The following is a 19012-nucleotide window of genomic DNA, read 5'->3' as shown; positions in this document are numbered from 1 at the left end:
TCTCAGTCAGAAATGGTCCTTGAGTATGAAGTCTTGTAAGTGCACGATACTTTGAGTAATTTGAACATGAAAGGGCTAATTAGAAATGCACTTAGAAATATGTTCAAATTGATTTTGTTATGTTAACAAAAAAATACAACGCTTAAATTTTCCTTGAATTAAAAGAAAGAATGTTCAATTGATGTGCAAAATGAAGCACAGAAGCAGTATTGAAAAGCTAACGTAACAATTAATATACATGATTGTTATATTTTTAGTGTAACATTTTATAAGGTATTTATACATGCTGAATTCTACACAGCGGTCAAAACTACATTGGACAAGGCTAATATAGACTGCAGCTAGTTACTAGTCCAAAGAATATGTATTGTACTCAACAATGTATAATGACATCGTTATTTCACACAACCAAATGTTAAAATTTGACAAAACTTTGTAACATAGGGTAAATAAGCTGGACGAAGAACAAAATTGATTTGACACGACAAAGTATGTATGTCTTTGACTCGAAAAAAGAAAAGAGGGTAGATGGATAACAATAATAAATTGATATGAATTATTTTGATTAACAATATGAAAATCATATAAATATAAACTGAAAGCATCAGATCTAAGGATGATATATAATATCAGAGGTTCACATAATGCAAACTAACGCAGCAAATTCGTTTGTTACATTTTATAAGATGTAAGATAAATTTGATTTCAGGTTGTGTAATTTAAAGATTGAAAAAAGGCGACACATGACACACGGTATGGCATTTTGGTTTTATATTGATTCCTCTCATTAAAAATACTTTTTATTACTTATTAGTTCTGAAAGAACGACTATTTGTTATTAGATGATTTACAGTTAAATCTGTATTACTTATTTGTGTGTAATTTGTGTGTAATTTTGTGTAATGACAGAAAAAGTTAAATGATGTGTCGATTTATTTACATTTTGAGATAATTCATACTACAATAGATTATTATGTATAGTAAGTATCACGAAGAGTGGGCTTTTATTGTTGTCAATTTTAATACATAAATATCATCATTTCTCATGAACAGATTCAGTGAAACTAAGATATGAAAAACGACATCATCGAAAAAGGGCGGTGTTTGATCAACGCAACCCTAACACGATAAGCAACAGAAGACCACGGACAGTGAGCCCAACAAGACATCAAAACAAAAATAGCGCAGGACAGACTGCAATTATTAACGTATTATTTAGTTTTCTTTGCTCTCGAAGGACCTCTCCTTCTGCTTATTTAAAACGATACCTACAACAATCTTTAAACAATTCTAAAATGAAATGAAATATATCAATAATAATTTGAGTTGAACATGCATCTGTTAACCCCTTTCGGCAAAAACATAAATGCGTTCTTTTCATTCATTTTTCTGCTAATTTACGCCAACGTAAAATATGGCAATAATTACATCATGATAGTTTTAGACTGGAATCATTGTTTTCTTTACGAATTTGTACCTATTTTGGCAACAATGCTTGCTCATAAATGAGACTGCGACAGACTGTAATTGTATTATAGTATTGTAGTAAATATACTTCTTGTTATATAAGTGGGGTCATTTGGAGCATCTTTTTAGTTGAAACATATTTATTCTGTTTGTTACATTTCACCAGCTTGGGTATGATTCATATCGAACTCTTTTTACTAGAACTTTGCGGGATATCGTGGGAGGTGAGCTCTTGTTGTTAATGGTGAAAGAATTACAAGTGTTATATATAAACATTTCCACGTAAGAACTTTTGCAAACAATTGAACTAAAATCAATGAAAGACGTATAGCTTAAAGCGAAGAAAGGGTAAAATCAGTTTAAATATTTGTTTTTTGATAAATGAAATATGTTTAGTAAACAAAGGATATTCTGTACAGGACAGAAATATCTTTATGGCCATGCGGGATATTGGTATTGATGTGAGGAACTGAACGACTAACGAATATTCAGAAAAAAGGCGATCCATTAAAAGCAAGGAATTTAAATAAAATATGCATGAGAGATAATGACCTGTACAATCACATCACTATTAAAACACATTTAATTAACACATACTTTACCGCTTTAACGAACACTGACTTAACCAATTTAACTTAAACTCAAACTTAAACATGTATTAACACTTAAGCATTAAAATCAATGATTCCGGGGAATCAGAAAGATATATCAAATTATCAATTCATTGAGAATCAACTTTTCTTAAAGTTGACACACAACACATGACATCAGTTGATACAATAAACACTTGGCCAATGCAAGATTCCTTTTGAATTTGGTTTTATTGAGTTTGTTCACGAGAGAAATTAAAAAGTGCAGAATTACTACCCTTCAATAGTTAAAAGTGACTCAGACCCAGGGTTGAGAATATACAATTTGCAGAAAACTTTTACGAGGATACTGGCTCGTATTATTATGTTCTCGGTGATGCTGTTGATTTGAGTTCAATCAACAATTATGTGGCGGCATGGCCGAGTGGTTAACGCTTCGGACAAGTAATCTAATGATGGCTAGCTGCATGGGTTCAAATCACTTGAGGGGTAAGTCGTTGTTTCCTTGAGCAAGAATATTTACACTCATTGCTCAGTACTGGTTGTTTCAATGAACGGATTCGAAAGTGTGTCTATAAGCTTATAGCTTCATACACAGTCGAACTAAAATAAATTCTGTATAAACCAAATATGAAATGATGGTTGCAGTGATTAAGGTGTTGTGACTATTAATGATTAAGAACTAATAAACTATTAATAAAGTTAGTTAACTAACGATTTATTTAAAACAAATTTTGTTTGAAAACAATGCTTTGTCCAGAATTATTGAAGAATTACATTTTGTCAAGATTTGTAAACGCATATCATTCTAAAAATATAATATACGCCTTTATTTATATCACTAATGAAAGCCCCAATCCGTGTATTTCATCTCTATTGCTTATTGCATTGTTATATCTTAGCATTGCAATGAAATGATTTTACTACATCGAGCTGTATTAATGGTGTTTTTTTTGTCTCTATATATTTAGACTGAAATTATGCTAATTTCTGCTTTCAACAGTTAAATTAGCTATATACATATATTGTAAAATATTGACTATCTAATTAACCAAATAATTGATAATTACAAAAGTTTATAGTAAAATAGACTATCTTAATTATAAAAGACTGTCACATTCATTTTATCACTTAAATATTACCGATAACTTCCGAAGAAAATATATTCGGAACTATCCGTGAGTCAAGTGGGTTTAAGATTATTCGTGCGAAAAAGTACAATTCTGGTAATTAAGTCATTTCGATTATAACCTATAAAGTCATCAATTACACTATTGGCACTATAATACCTTTTTTATTTAAGTCACGTCGACCATGTTTTCTTTTGTACATACATGTATGTACAGAGAAACTGTACATCTGTACAAAGAAACGGTTCATCTGTGCAAATAAATTGTACATCTGTATAGAGGGGAACTGTACATATGTAAAGAGAAACTATGCATCTGTATAGAGAAACTCGCACATCTGTATTGAGAAACTGTACATTTATGCAGAGAAACTGTACATATGTTCAGAGAAACTGTGCATCTGTTCAGAGAAACGGTACATCTGTACAGAGAAACTGTACATCTGTTCAGAGAAACGGTACATCTGTACAGTTACTGTACATCTGTATAGAGAAACTGTACATATGTGCAGAACAACTGTACATCTATGCAGAGAAACTGTACATCTGTATAGAGAAATAACACTCGTGTTTCTCTGTGTAACATTTCAAGTACAAATGGACATGTCTGAAGAACCACCTATTTTTCATTTTATTCTCTATTATCTATTTCGTAAAAGACAGCTAGGGATGTTCAGAGATCACGTTCCTGAGTAAATCATGCTTAATGAGAACAACAAAACAGGTATTTTGGATGAAATGTCTGGCCGACAATTATAAATGACTGACACTTTCGAAACGAGATTTTTCTCTAAGTGTATTTCATACATGCGGAATATTGAGAATTACTACGAAGCATTCCGCCCATTTCTCTGATTTGTACACGTGGAAGTTATTTTCTCTCAACTGGAAGTAATTTCAGCAGAAAGAAAACACAGTAATTATCGAAATGTTACTTTTCCCTACGAATTTGTTTGTATAGAATGAAAACGATGCTTTGGAAAGTTTACCTTACGTTATAAGTTGTAGGCGACAACTGGAGTAATGACGTAATTTCCGGTTTGAAACAAATAATTGATTACATATATGACTCGTTTATTCTATGCACAGTTCAATAGTGATGTCAATATACACTGTAAGTCGGTCACACAGGCTAGCATTGCATGAGCAAAATACTATTATTTCTGATTTATCTTTGGTTTAGAACTATATTGTGTTCTCAGTAGGTTTGATCACTTTATGAGTAATGACATTGCGTAATTCAAATCAGTGATAATAAATTGAATTATTTCTTATACCCGAAGTACTATATCGCTATGGCCAACAAAATGTATCAATCATACGCATCGTGTATACAATTTATAATTGTTCTACAGATGTTTTTCTTTGCTTTCGAAAGTTTGCAATAAGAAAATATGACGAGCACCCGAGGTAAAACACATGAAAAAAGAGCAATAAGCATATTAGTATTTAAGTCGTTACGAGGGCCCAGTGTTTCAACGTGTGTTACTGTGCGAGAACAATCTTATATTGGCATTTATTAAAATCACAAAAAGAATTTTATCCCTTTATATTTCTCTTTGCATAAAAAATGAAAGTTGGAAAAATGCAAGAATTTACAACTTAAGATATAATTATCCTTTTTAATACAACATTCTAATAAATGGCATTATAGAGAGTTCAACAGAATATAACATTATTTCTCTTGTAACAGTTCTCAAACTTAGTTATTTTTGTTAGGTACTGTCATATTATAACAATAAATGAACTGTATTCACTATGATTGAGTTAGTTTGTTATTATCATAGTAAAAGCTAGTTATAATAATTGTATTTACTGCAGCAAAAATATCTAGACAAAATACCAGTTAGTTTTATATCTGCATTATAGTACACTTAATACGAACAACAAAATTCTTTTGGTGTATGGTATTATATTTGTGCATACCATTCACAGTGGCATTTCAATTGATAGGAAGGACTTTGGTAATGTGCGAAGACAAACAACAGTGTTCTCTAAATAATTACTTTGGACATTTATCTTAAATCATTTTTTAAGAACTTTGGAAAAAAAACAGAGCAAGGAAAATGTTTTATACCTTACAAAGACATAAATAATTTCTAAACCTTCTATAATTAACAAAAAATTACATATGGGATGATTTAGTTTTTAAAGTTATGACTTGTTAGCTAATCGAAATTATTTGACACAGATAACTTTTCTTTTTTAAATATTCTAAAACATTAAAATGGACTTATTTAAATGGTATATCTGATGAAATATTTGCATAAAATATAAAACCAGTAAAAAGTAATTTCCATAATCTAATAGTTAATTCTCAAAAGAGGTGTAACGTAGAATGTTCTGTTATTTAACACACATAAATAGTATATATAAACAAAATAAAACGTTCCGGAACAAAATATTATTCTTCAGTTTTAAGTATTGTTTTAACTGCTCAGCAATGATTTTGAGCATGGGCCATACGCTCGTAAGAAAAAATACCAACATAGTTCCTTCATGTAGACATTCTGGACTTATTCTATGTGAAAACTCAGACGTTTTATTTTTTGGAAACTGCATGCAGCAGAGACAGAAAGAAGTATATAATGATTGAAATTATGAAACAATGCAAACTGGGTAAATAAGATCATTCAATATTACCCATAAAGTAATTGTTGACAATATAACATGCAGACTTTCTTTCTTTTTTTTAAATGTTGATGATACAGTTTGGTCACAGGCGACAACCGAGTTATAAATTACACCCTATGCTACAAAGCAAGGAAATAAGTACTTATCAAACCAAGAATAATATCTTGCTTTAACTGTGGTAATTAATTATGATAAAATCATGGTTCAGATATAGTTGTCCTTCAGGGAGAAACATCAATATCTTATACAAAAATGAGCCTGTATATGATGGAATATTTAAATTGATATTAACCATTATGTTTACTTTACATTCATCGATTACAAAGGTCCCTATGTTTAATTTTGGTACGCACTACTTTCCAGCGCGCACACGCGTTCTACGTCACAACTGTGTGTGCTTTGGTGAAAGGGTAATGAAATCGAGTGCCCTTGGTGGAAGGCCCGTAAAATGTTTAGTTTCATTTATGTCAGACATAAGAAATATGCTCTTTTTAACTGATATCGTCTGGAAATGATTTGATTATGAACTGCGTAGAATGTTCTGGGCCTAATACTGGCCACGTATACAGGTATGCTTTTATTGTTCTTGGTGATAAACATATGATAATATTTGTCCAGGTTAAGAATGATCGGCCGAATATAATCAAAAGCAAATTAAGGTTATTAACATGCATACCTACACGGATATTTGGGATTTAAGATAAGATTGTTGTTTCAGGTAAAACAACAAATAATGTGACCGGTATATCTGCAACCAAATTAACGGAACTTGTGTAATATAATCTGCATTGTTTAATATAATCTGTATAGTCTAATATGTTCTGCACTATCTACTACATGTATGTTCTGCATTGATTAATATAATCTGCAAAGTTTAATATGATATGCATTGTTTGATATGATATACATTATTGTTTAATATGGTCTGCATTGTTGTTTAATATGATCTGCATTGTTTAATATAATCTGCATTTTTTAAAATGTAATCTGCATTATTTAATATAATCTGAATTGTTTAATAAGTTATGCATTGTTTGATACGGTCTGTTTTGTTTAATATGAATTTCAACCGGCTTCGTTTGCAGCAATAACAATGTAAATACGGACCAATTTTCGCATGGCCAATAATGTGTGTATGTTTTTATATTTTAGTTTTTTTACAACATTAACGTAAAATTATTCCATATTGAAGTCCTTGAATTAAAAGGTATGTTAAATATATTTTAGTTTTGGTATGTATGGAAATACTACAGTTAAATATTGTAAGAGTGTTTTTCATTTTAAAATTTCAGTATTAAAGCGTTCTACTCCACTAAAAGTTGCACTGCGGCAGGAAGCTGTTAACGTTCAAATTATCACACAAGATGCACTTTATATTACAATTTCTTGGATAAAAATATATTTGTAATAAACCACAGCTGCCTAAGGATTTAAAAGATTTTAACTTAATCAACTTTTCCCTTTGATGTATTAAGAATAACTGTGTAAAGGTGTTGCAATCTACGTCCCAACAAATTATTCAGGATTCTTGTGATGCAATAAATAATAAAAACGGCATATATTGTTTCAATATCTGAATCATATCTTAATAGAAATCTCAAGCGTTTTAATGACGACCTGTGATCAAGAAAGCTGTAATAATGAATCTTCTACCTATCTATTTTCAATATCGATGAAATAATCGCAATAATAACACCTCTTATTCCCTCCCGAAATGATTTTATTAACTAGGAAGCACCATAAAATACAAAATAAAAATCATATGGAACAACACTGTCGTATCAAATAGAGTACTATATCAAATCGGGTTCTCGGTTTTAGGGTATTCAATAAACACTATTCGACACTTTAATTAAGCAATCTTTCTGCTAATTATTATTATTTTATTAGAACTGGACAGAAATGTCATGTAAGAAATCTACTGAAAATCAAATAAATTTATTCAAAGCTTGTACTACTAAAGTAGCACTATAAAATACAGATATATCAAGATATTTCATTTTTTCGCCAAAAAATGTCTTTCAAATGACAAAAAGTGATCTAATTTTATTAACTGCAATGGAAATATTTGATGATTCTGTTGTAATATTTTAACTGTGCAAATTATGTAAAGTACATAATAAAACTGTATCAATAAATAGTATATATCAAAGTATCAATATTTCAAATAACTGAAAATAATTAATATGGCAAAATGACCATAAGACGGGGATTAAGAAGTCATTAAACGAAAAAGGCTAACTATTTGTCTGAACTGCTTTTCACGCTTGCGCTGTTTGAACTGTGCGTATATCAAACAGCATTGCATAACATAATTGTCCAAACAAACGCAAAGAATTTCAAACGAATAGCTAAACAATGATATGATTGCAAGCAGCATGTGCAGATTTTTAGTTAGAAGAAATTTTCCAACAGTTTTGTTCAGATCAAGATATTGACTAATATTCAGTTCCATTGGAATTTCATGACCGATTTAAAAACATTACAAATGCACAGAGTTCAACATGTAAATATTGAGAAGCTTTTTTTAAAAATAATTTCAGATACTGCCTTTATTTTATATCTATTTATACAATATTTACTTTACATGTTGGTTAAGTATTTGTATTTATTCGGAATGTCATTTTTGCTAGGCAAAGGATTAATAGTTAGTGCGTATCCAAGTCGTCGATATTTTTTATGCCAGCAAAAGAACAATTCTTTGCCATTATATATGATTGTAATGTTAACCATGAGTGGAAACCCCAATAAAACATCAGGCAGATCATGTTTTGATTAAACCAAGAATTGTTACTATGTGTTGGCGTACTTACTTTATAACAAAGCACGTTATATATATCTTATAACAGTAACGCAAGTCTCTATATATAACTTTTTATCACCAATAATATACAATATCTTTATTATAATTAAATTAAGCCTTAAGTTTGTAGACTTTGATATAATTAAGATTCGAAAAGCCTAGTTCATTTTATGTAGATTTTAGATTTTAAGTCCTAGAACAGAGAAGTGTTGAAGACAAAGTATACTCAAATATAACAAGAAGTATCTCTATAAAAGATATTCGGCCGAAATGAGACTGGTAAGCATGCAAAATCATGTTATATCTAAGTTTCAATGCAAAAAGAAATGTTAACATTGGTTGCATAACAATGACATAATAATTATTTCTAAAATAACCATTGCAAATTCTTTTTCTATTCAGTTCTTTCCTGTTGATTTGACAGATAGTCAAAATGATAACAGACGGACTTCGTCCGAAAAATTCTTATGAATTCATTTTATCACAGATCTCGAGCAAAGTCTCGCCTGAAAAGGGGCGTGGACGGTAGTTTGCACTTGACTGTACTGTCCATGGGCAACCTTAATCAATCCGAGATTGTAAAATTTTCAATTTTTGCCTTTTTTGACTTTCTTTTGGGATTCTTATTTTCTTTATCTTGAAACTAATAATCACGATTGAAAATCTCATACTTCATCGATATTGAAGTTACTATATTCTGATATCTTTATATACAAAAAGATTTTAAAAGCGATAACATTCTGAAAAGCGCACAAAAAGTGATGATACAATTGCTACCCAGAAATAAATGTGTTTCGATAGTACCACGTTTACAAATAAAATGTACTTAGTTTTTTTCATTATTATTTTTAAAACATATATTTATACGAAAATGAATTTAGAATTTGTAGAAAACATATGTATCTTAGTGAAGTCTTTAGCCGAAAGATTTCAAATAATATTGTAATTTGCATGTTATCTTGTTGTTGTTCATGGTGCTGACATTTTATCATGAAATTAAAAATAACATTTGAATTTCTTACATGAATAAGCTGGTGCATTCTAAACAGAAATATATGCAAAGATAGTTAAGAAATATACTTTAAAATAATTGGAAATCGTATTGCTATGCTTTTCATAGCCCAATTTAAGTGAATGCGTTTAAACGGTCATTTTTTAACAATTCAAAATCGAAGTGCGCGAATGATCTGAAATTTTGATCAAAGATTAGTAGTCTAAACCTACATCAAATGGTACATTTATCTGGAAAAATATTTTCAGTCCCGTCATGTCAAAAAAAACCCTCAGTGGATTCCTTTAACTTTTCTCTACCATTATCACATTGAAATCAGTTCTTCTAAAATATATTTAGGGTTTTAAAATCATATCATTATAAAGTAGTCAAATAAGATTTGCTGCAAGTTTATGTATATGCCCATTTTTTTATTTCTCTAATGGCATCCTTGTCATATTATGTTGAAATACAACTAATTGCTTTAGATATATACAGAGGAAACATCAATTTGGAATAGAAATAAATGTTATCATTTTGTCTCCACTGTTTATTTCGTGCCTATAATATAATTGTCTAAATTAGATTATGTAATGTTATTATCTTACAAAACCAGTGAAGTTAGTTGTGATTGATATTATTTTGTCCTAACCATGAATCTTGAATAACGTATAAATTGTTTGTATAAATTGTTTCTTTAATCATATAATAATACTTTAAAATTTCACATTGTACTGGAAGTTCCCTTACATTTACTTGTAATTTTAATTCATTTCGTCTAAATTTTACCTTATTTTTCATTTATTAATAAAACAATAATAATTTCGTTTCAAACACAAAACATACTTAATTTGCAGCATGAATAAAGGTTTAACGAGTGATGTTTTAGTATGTGAGGGGTTGCAGTCCTTGCGTTGCTGATTTTAATAAAACATTTAGTCAAACCAAACAAATTGTAAAATAAAGTCGCTCCAAAAAACAAACAATATTTTTTTAAATATAGACCTAATAACCAAGCCTTACTTTTAAATGTTTTTACGTACAATGAATGAAATAATAACCGTACATTGATTCTTCATACATGTTAAAGTATTTGACGATGCTGCCATGCTTCAAAGTTCAAACAGTGTTTTCCTTTTTCTTGCATACATTCGGTAACAGTGTTATACATGAAAGAATGTCTTCAGAAGTAAGCAACAGGTTTTTTATTAAGTATGCCTCACAGTATTGCTTTTTAATGTCTGTTTTCTCAGTGAAGAATTGTTTAGAATGGTCTATTACACTTTGTCTTAGAGTGAGGTATGACTTCTAAATGGGCTTTGTTCTTTCCAGCACTCCCCCTATCAATTGTTCTCCCGTTTCCCCAGCTTTTATCTTGATTGGTGTTTGATTTATTCCTAACATGAACCCATGCAATCTGAACTTTTACCTGGAAAGATTTACTTAGTTGAAACGGTATGAGAGATATTGCTATTTTTTCCAGGAGCTGACAAACTTTGTTAGATAATTGAGGAGTCTTCTTTACATTCCGTAATAGGGAATGCATACTAATTGGCGTCAACATTTGGTTTTAATTATAATTAGTTTCAAAGTAAATAAGTAACATTATTCTGTAAATTGGCAGACTAAGGAAAAAAAGAAAGGGACCTGGGTAACACGTTTTAGCCTGTAGTTAGTGTTAATAAATATAGAACTAACATGTCTTAATGATTTTCTTTTGGATCTACTATATGAAAATATCGTTAGAAACGAACGATGTGATTTTCTATTATTTATATATATTCATGGACTGTTTTTATTTTTTGTTTTGTTTGTTTGTTTTTCTGGCTTTTTTTCTTAAACTAAAGAGTCCTTTTAAAATTTTGTATAATAATTCGGAGTACCATTCTATTTGGATTGGTTTTTTTATGTATATTATCAATAAGTATTTTATTCTCAATTGAACTGAAAATAAGTTTTTCCTGTACATTGTTATCATACCATCATAGAAACTTTTTTGTAACATAAAATTCAATTTATGTTTATGCAATTAATCTTATATGTGCCATATAACATATCTTTAACTGATCTCAAATTTATTCATAGGATCATTAATTCATTGAGGTCCAAAATAAGTATCATTTATATTATTTTAACAATATACTGAACATACCACGTTGAATAGAAATACCAATACCACTTAGCTCTTTTTGATTCGTGCTATTTTAAACCATCATATAAATATTTTTAGTAGTCTGAGTCAAGAATCCCTCTTCAAATTTGATTTCTTATGTTAAGCACTTAATTCCAATCTTAACAGAATATAGCCCTTTAATTTGATTTTAATGTTTACGATAATCACTTTTTTACAGCATATCGTATTAGATATTGATATCTTTAAGAATAACCCCCCTTGATTTATTTTGCAAGAAAACTTTCTCAGATTGATCTCTCGTAAATATAAAACTCGGTGCTACGGTGCTACCTTTTTTTTTGCCTGTGATCACTTCTGATCCATCTTAAGATATCAATAAATAATTGCCAAAACAGTCACTCTGTGATGTACACCTTTACGAACGATTAATGGAAAGGATTTGTGTATAATACAGGTAATCAGTAAACGCATAAAATTTTATCTTTATAGTCAATCTTTTTGTATGTGAATCATACAAAAATACAAAAAGAATGTGCTCCATTTTACTTTATTTGAATGTATAGTTTTATTGTATCTTCCATTCACTTGCGTCATTGTATTCCCAATGTTAACAGGTGCATTTAGATTTTTGATAAGTTTTTCATTCAGATAATTTCAACTTTTATGCATTAAATTTCAATCATTTTTAAGGGGAAATCTATATCTTATGAAACATTTTAATACAATTTATCAACAGTAAAAATATATTGGTTCCATTATTATATGGTTGATTCCCGGAAGAATGTCTCTTTTATTTAATACACATGAATAGTGTACGTAAACAGAATAAAATGTTCCCGAACAAAATATTATTTTTTTCTATTTTAAGTAGCGTTTTATCTTAATAGCAATGATTTGTGTATGCGCCATTCGCTTTTAAGGTAATAAATTACCATGTTTGTTTAATACAAGAATTGTGAAAGTATACTTTTTTTAAATTCAAAGAATAATTTTTGCATCAGATATATAGCTTTATATAATTTAAAACATTGCTTCTCATACTTTCACCATGGTGAACATTACTCGATGATTTTTCCATGAAACGTATGAAGTATTTTGAAATAATGTTTTGTAGCGTACAAAGATATGATTACGTAACATCTGTTTAGATCACATACTTCCATGTTTAACTTAAACATACATTAGGAATTCATTGATGATAACCTAGCAAACAAATTTAACACTTTGACAGTGATGTCCTATATGAGTATGTTAGGTGAGCCAGTGAAAAACGTAATACTTTTAAAAGAATCTTTAAAAAAATTGGATTGCAGACTCGGTTTGATTAAGTCTGCTCATGAGAGAAAATGAAAAAAAAAATGTGCAAGGATAAAAATGCAAAAGGTTATTTATTGAAATAGTTTATATTCACTATATATTTTTAGATCTAAACAAATTTATACATTATATGAATGAGAAACTGATGTAGAATGCAAGAATCAGTTTTCCTAATGTTAGGTTATAATTTAATATATTTCAGACGCTAAAGTATGTAAAACTAAACTATGTGGAGAGAGTACAACTATCTGCAAAATGCATTTACGTAGACATAACTTCAAAATAGCATTAACAAAATGTGCCTGTACATCAGATAGCGTGAAGATAGTTTTTGTACATTGAACACTGCATTCGGTAACTGGCAGAGTAATCATAGTCTACGGAGAAATATCGCATCAAAATCACTGCATCTAAGACTGATATAAAGAAAAATGAAAACCTGTTCCCAAATTACAGAGAAAAAAAACAACATTTCAGAAATGTTCAACGGCAAATATAACTTATTTCCTAAGAATACTTTTCAAAATTAATTCATATTTTCCCAAATTGAAGATGAAAAAAAAAACAACATTTCATATTATATTAATTTCAATGGCAAATACAACTTATTTCCTAAAAATACGTTTTCCAAATTAATTTTATGCACTTATAATATTAATATTTGGAAAAAAGTGATTCATCCAAAGCATTAAAAACAGCATAATTACATGAAAATTTCAGACTCGATTTGATTGAGGCTGTACATGAGGGATAATAAAAAAAGCGCAACATCCCTCATGCCCCCTAGCACCGGCTCGAGCGGTACTCAATTTTCAAAGTCAACAAAAAAACACCAACATAACATGTGATGAGAATTTTCAAACATTACGTGATTAGGAAAATAAATGACAAAATAAATATGTACACGCTTTCTAAGGTAAAAACTACTGCATAACTAATATCTCTGAAAGTTTGTCTAATAATATAAACGTGTTCAAATAAATCTAATTATTTTTGTAAATGTGAACTACGTGCTCTGCCCAACCTCCTCTAAATTTCATTAACAAAATTGTAATGCTTTAATTAACATTTTTTAGATTTAACAAAATAATAAGTAAAAAGAATATAAACTCATCGAGGTCGTAAGATCGAACCCTTTTCCTGCCGGCGGCAACTGCATATACTTATGCGACTAGACTTAGAACAGCTTGCATATTCGCGCCGTCTAATAATGGTCTGCACTGTTCGTCATTCAGTCAGTATTTGATTTGAAATTTCCCGTAGAATAAATGGTTTTGTTTTAAAAGATGGTCAGTTTCATTTTATGGAAATTACAAAAGAAACCCAAATATTACTAAAGCAAAATACATAAAATACATTTTATATGACACAAAGTCAAATATGTAGTAATGTATTCAAAAGTGAATTAAAAACATCAAGAAACTTGCATTTTTTTAGGTGGGAGGGGGGGGGGGTAGTCTTTGCAATACTGTTTCGACCAAAGATAAATCTTTGTTTTGAATTTGGAAATTCCTGACAGTTTTGTTTGCATGCGTTTATTCAACTTGTAAATAACCATCCGTGTTAATGTTGAGTCTGTCAAGATAAACACTATGCGCTGTCAACGACTAAGTTAGATAGACGCTAGACAATTCTCCTTTTGAGCCGCGATTTTTTTCTCATTAAAGTCAACATTTCGTAAATATTTTATTCTAAATAAAACAAACCGCCATGATTAAAAACACAGATTATGTCATATTTTATCGCCAAAAAAATCCGAGGTTGTAATTGTGCACAAAAGTTCGAGTTCAATTAAACTATATATTAAACAGAAAGACAAATCATACAACTATGTTTTCAGCTTCAAAAAGCGGTGGTATAACAAAAAAAACTCCATCATTTTACTTATCATCTGTTAAAGAATTTGAAGATTTATGTAATTGTGATAACTGTTTTACTGCAAAGTCCACCTAGACAAACGTACTTTGTGCTAATTTCAAACGTAAGCGCAATCTTCATGTCTTTGTTTTTCCAGTGCTGGCCGCAACTGATTTTTATGAACACAATCTGGTGGGGCGTTCATTTTAAGAGACCCATCATTTTCATGTGGAAATGTTGAATTCTGCTTGAGCCGTAGCTAGAGAGACATAGAGGTAACTTGCATATACCCTTACCGTCCATTACCATGCTCAATCAAATCGCGCATGCAACATTTTTAATTTTGCCGCGGTTTTGTACATTCTAAAAGGATTCTGTTGATTTTCCCTATTTTGTTCTACCCTTTGTGTTTTTAGCTTATTTTTTTTCTCTTGACTATTTTAAAAGTTAACAATTATCAAATATATGCTTCGTTTTATCATCAAATTATATACCTTTTATATCATCATTTTCATTTAAAATGCTACATACAAACAATTCATATACCCGATTAATATCGTTCATTTTCAAGGAATTTATGAATGGTGTGTATATGCAGTAATATACCTGTATTTATTCATACTAAACCTTAATAAATACGAAATCATCTTATATAATAATTACATTTCGGTGTCTGTTAATGGCCAATAAAATAGGTAAGTGGGCTTCATATACAAACTTACTGTTACATTTTAGATAGAGGTTAGATTGGCGTGTTTGCCAGGCATATTGTTGCAATCCAACATGTGTAAAGCATTGACACTGATTCGCACTAGCAATGTCTGATATTGCAATTATCCCTTTTCTTGCAAAGGTTATAATCCATTCTGAATTTTATATATATATCCGGAAACTATGTTTTGTCTGGCTATCAGGTCGGGAAAATTAATGATAATAACACCTCTTTGACATCGAAATGAACATCTTTGAACTCAATTAATGTTTGATATGATCCTTATAGTATATAAAAGTACATTGCTCCGAATACTCTTGCACTTATATAATATGCATTGTTACAAATATAATTGCATTTTAAAGACGGTGATCAGTTGCCGCCAGTGATAAGCAGTGTATACATTTTAATCCTGAAATCCTGCAATCAGAAGAGATATAAAAGTACAATAATAAATATTCATCTTGTGTTGAGCTTAAATTTTGTCAATAAATCAATGTTTGTTTTTTTTAAAACATGGATATTTCAGAACCATCTTATCTTGCTGCATCTGTTACATTCGAAGGTAGAACATTATTTACAACCTATCTTACAAGACAAAGTATGCAGACATAAATTACATCATCCACTTAGTACGTGGCTCTGATTTAGAATGTATTACTTTCAAATTTTAAAGAGATGTAGACACAGATGTTATCATAATGGTTGAATATTTTGAGAGACACAAGCCAGCAGCATGTTAATCATCACCATCATTATCATCATCATCATCTTCAACAACAACAACATCATCATCATCATCAACAACAACAACAACGACAAAAACAACAACAGCAACAATAGAGAAAAAACATACCTTAAATTTTGTTACCCATAAATATGTTTAAGAGTCTAAATTTAATCACAATCCAATAACGCTTGGCTAATTCGTCTTTGTTTTCAATTAAAACTTAGTTGAGGGGCAAACGACTATTTTGAACAATTTTCAGGCTAATTTAATTTGTGAACAACATTTAGAAAATTTCTTCATTTTAAGTTTTTGTCAAGTTATGTTGATGTGTTGCTTAAAATATTCCTGAGACAATAAGCGTATAATTATAACATTTAGTTAGTCTTTAAAACTTGCTTGATTTACTAGTCAATTCTGTTTTGCATGTTTTATATCTTTTTAACTACCCAAGTTGTAGTCGGAGAACGAACAAAACAGCGCAATTGGCAAACTTACATTTCATATTAAACAGACTTGAGCGACACAACAAATGTTGATAAATAGATTATGGCAACTGATAGAATGAAAGCGCATGTACACTTATACATTTTGTGTGATTTCTTGACTTTTAAAGATTACATTGAATGTATTATTTTTTTCTCAAATGATAAGATTTTTTATTCTCAAGTTCTGTTTTGCGCTACATATGCATATCCTTTAAGATAATAAAAACTTTAAGATTTCAAAATATTGCAAACTTTTTGAATAGACAAATTCATTTGTGTTATGTGGAATGAACATGTCTAGTGTAACCATTAATAATTTTTTTTTGAAATTAAACTCAAACAGAATTTAATGTAAAATGCAAAAATGAAAATAGAATTCTTCTTTATGAAATGTATTTTTTTACATGCTATGCATCATGTGGGGGAAAGTATCATAATGACTGTAAATGCGTGGGAGTACCTGTTTGTATTTAGTTTAAAGGTACTTTTTGTTTACTTGTTTATCGTCAATATGATGTCACTGTAGTTTAGCCCAAAAACGACTATAAATATAGGATTAGACATATATTAGTTACCGTTTTTATAAAGGCATTTCATTTAGTTTAGTCTAATTAAGTTTTAAAATATTATCAACAATGTGCCAAGCTTTAGACCAGTTTTCGGACGTGTTTACATGCTATTGTAAGGCTATATGAAACGAAAAACTAATGTAAGATTCTTTATATCATTTGTCATTATGAAACAAAAAGTTGCCGAAAAACTAGGTGGTCAATCTTTATGCAAATCGTTTTTTATTAATTTAAAAATGATTTTATGACACTGAAAACATGCGAACTTGAATGTGAACATAGTATGTGATAACACTGAAAAAGTGATAGCATAATTAATTTCTACAATTTGTATTTCCATATGAATCGTTACGCTATTTCGCTATAAACATTTCTTTTAATTTATTTTTAAAAACATATTGATTAATGTTTACATAAAAGTTTGATATATTCACACATGATGGCCATGTAAATATAACAAGAAATTTAATCCATTACAAAGATATACATGTATAATTTTATCATGGTTTAAGCAAACATTGTACAATACAATCAGAAATATGTGTAATAAAGTCCAATAAGCAAAATTATATGCACTTAAAACAAATGTTAATTATCTGATAAAAACAAAGCGCTTTAACGTTGTTTTTTTTCGTAACAGTTACTTAAAGAGATAAAAAGATAAAAAAAAAATATGTGCAACATACATGCTATGTTTTATTAAAATCCTCATCACTTTCTTTAAAACCACTTATTCCAGAGATTTCTAACGAACGCGTCTTTAATATTTCATATCTGTATGTAGATCAAGAAACAATTAGCGTTACCTATGTAAGAACTGATAAGCACCGCCGTTCAGAACGATATGTTCGCGTGCTCAGATTCTCTTCAGAATGTTCTTCCCATATTCACGTTTACTATCACGAAGGTAAAAGCATTTTCCTTCACTTGACTTATGATTAAGGGTGTTCCAAAAGTTACGACACTTCTTTCATACATAACCACCAGGGTGATTCTATTATCCTATATTGTTTTATACACCTTGCGCCTATCAATGTATTATAAATGTTTTTTGTAATAAATATTATTTTCATATGTTAGATTAGAATAATGTATTAGTCTTGTCTTTGTTTTGCAGAAAAAAGCATGCATTTTATGCGACTTTCAAACTACAAATCTAGCAGCAAAGACATATGAACTGTATTAGTCTATGCGTTGAAAAGAGGCGGCCTGTTAGCTTTATAAAAAACAAATGGTAGATTTTGTAGCTTGTATCATACACAGGTATCATAAAGTTATGTGTGGCAAATGTAAATCATTTTGCAAGGAATCAAATATAAATATTATAATCCCAACTTTGTCATAACTTCGTGCGTTATTTTTTCCGTTATCTCGTCTGCTCTTTATCAAACGAGATACAAATTCGACTTCACAAGAACCGTTCTGTTGGCTGGGAAAAAGAATAAAAAATGATAAAAATGCTACAAAGGTTGTGGCTTGAAGCGGCATACTTATGACAGATTTTGTTTTATTTTTGCTTTTCTGTACAATTTCCATGACCGTGTCAAATTGTGCTTGAAATTTATTCAAATATTTCGAAAAAAATATTTCAGAA

At 29.7% G+C, this 19012-nt stretch overlaps 1 protein-coding gene across 2 annotated transcripts in view; it reads right to left on the bottom strand.

The window, feature by feature from the left end:
* Nucleotides 1-18357, bottom strand: part of LOC132730147 (E3 ubiquitin-protein ligase RBBP6-like) — a 58706-nt gene extending 40349 nt beyond the window's left edge. The window contains exon 1 of one of the 2 annotated variants that reach the window (XM_060716002.1): nt 18225-18357. The gene's annotated coding sequence lies outside the window, so the exon portion shown is untranslated. Of the gene's footprint in view, nt 1-18104 lie in introns of both variants that reach the window. The other variant, XM_060716001.1, reaches the window with a different exon arrangement.
* Nucleotides 18358-19012: the final 655 nt, after the last annotated feature.

The sequence above is a fragment of the Ruditapes philippinarum genome, unplaced genomic scaffold (assembly GCF_026571515.1).
Source record: "Ruditapes philippinarum isolate M1 unplaced genomic scaffold, ASM2657151v2 ctg3789_1_1_1_1, whole genome shotgun sequence".
Classification (NCBI taxonomy): domain Eukaryota; kingdom Metazoa; phylum Mollusca; class Bivalvia; order Venerida; family Veneridae; genus Ruditapes; species Ruditapes philippinarum.
The sequence above is the reverse complement of the archived record's forward strand: the minus strand, read 5'-3'. Positions and strand labels throughout refer to the sequence as shown.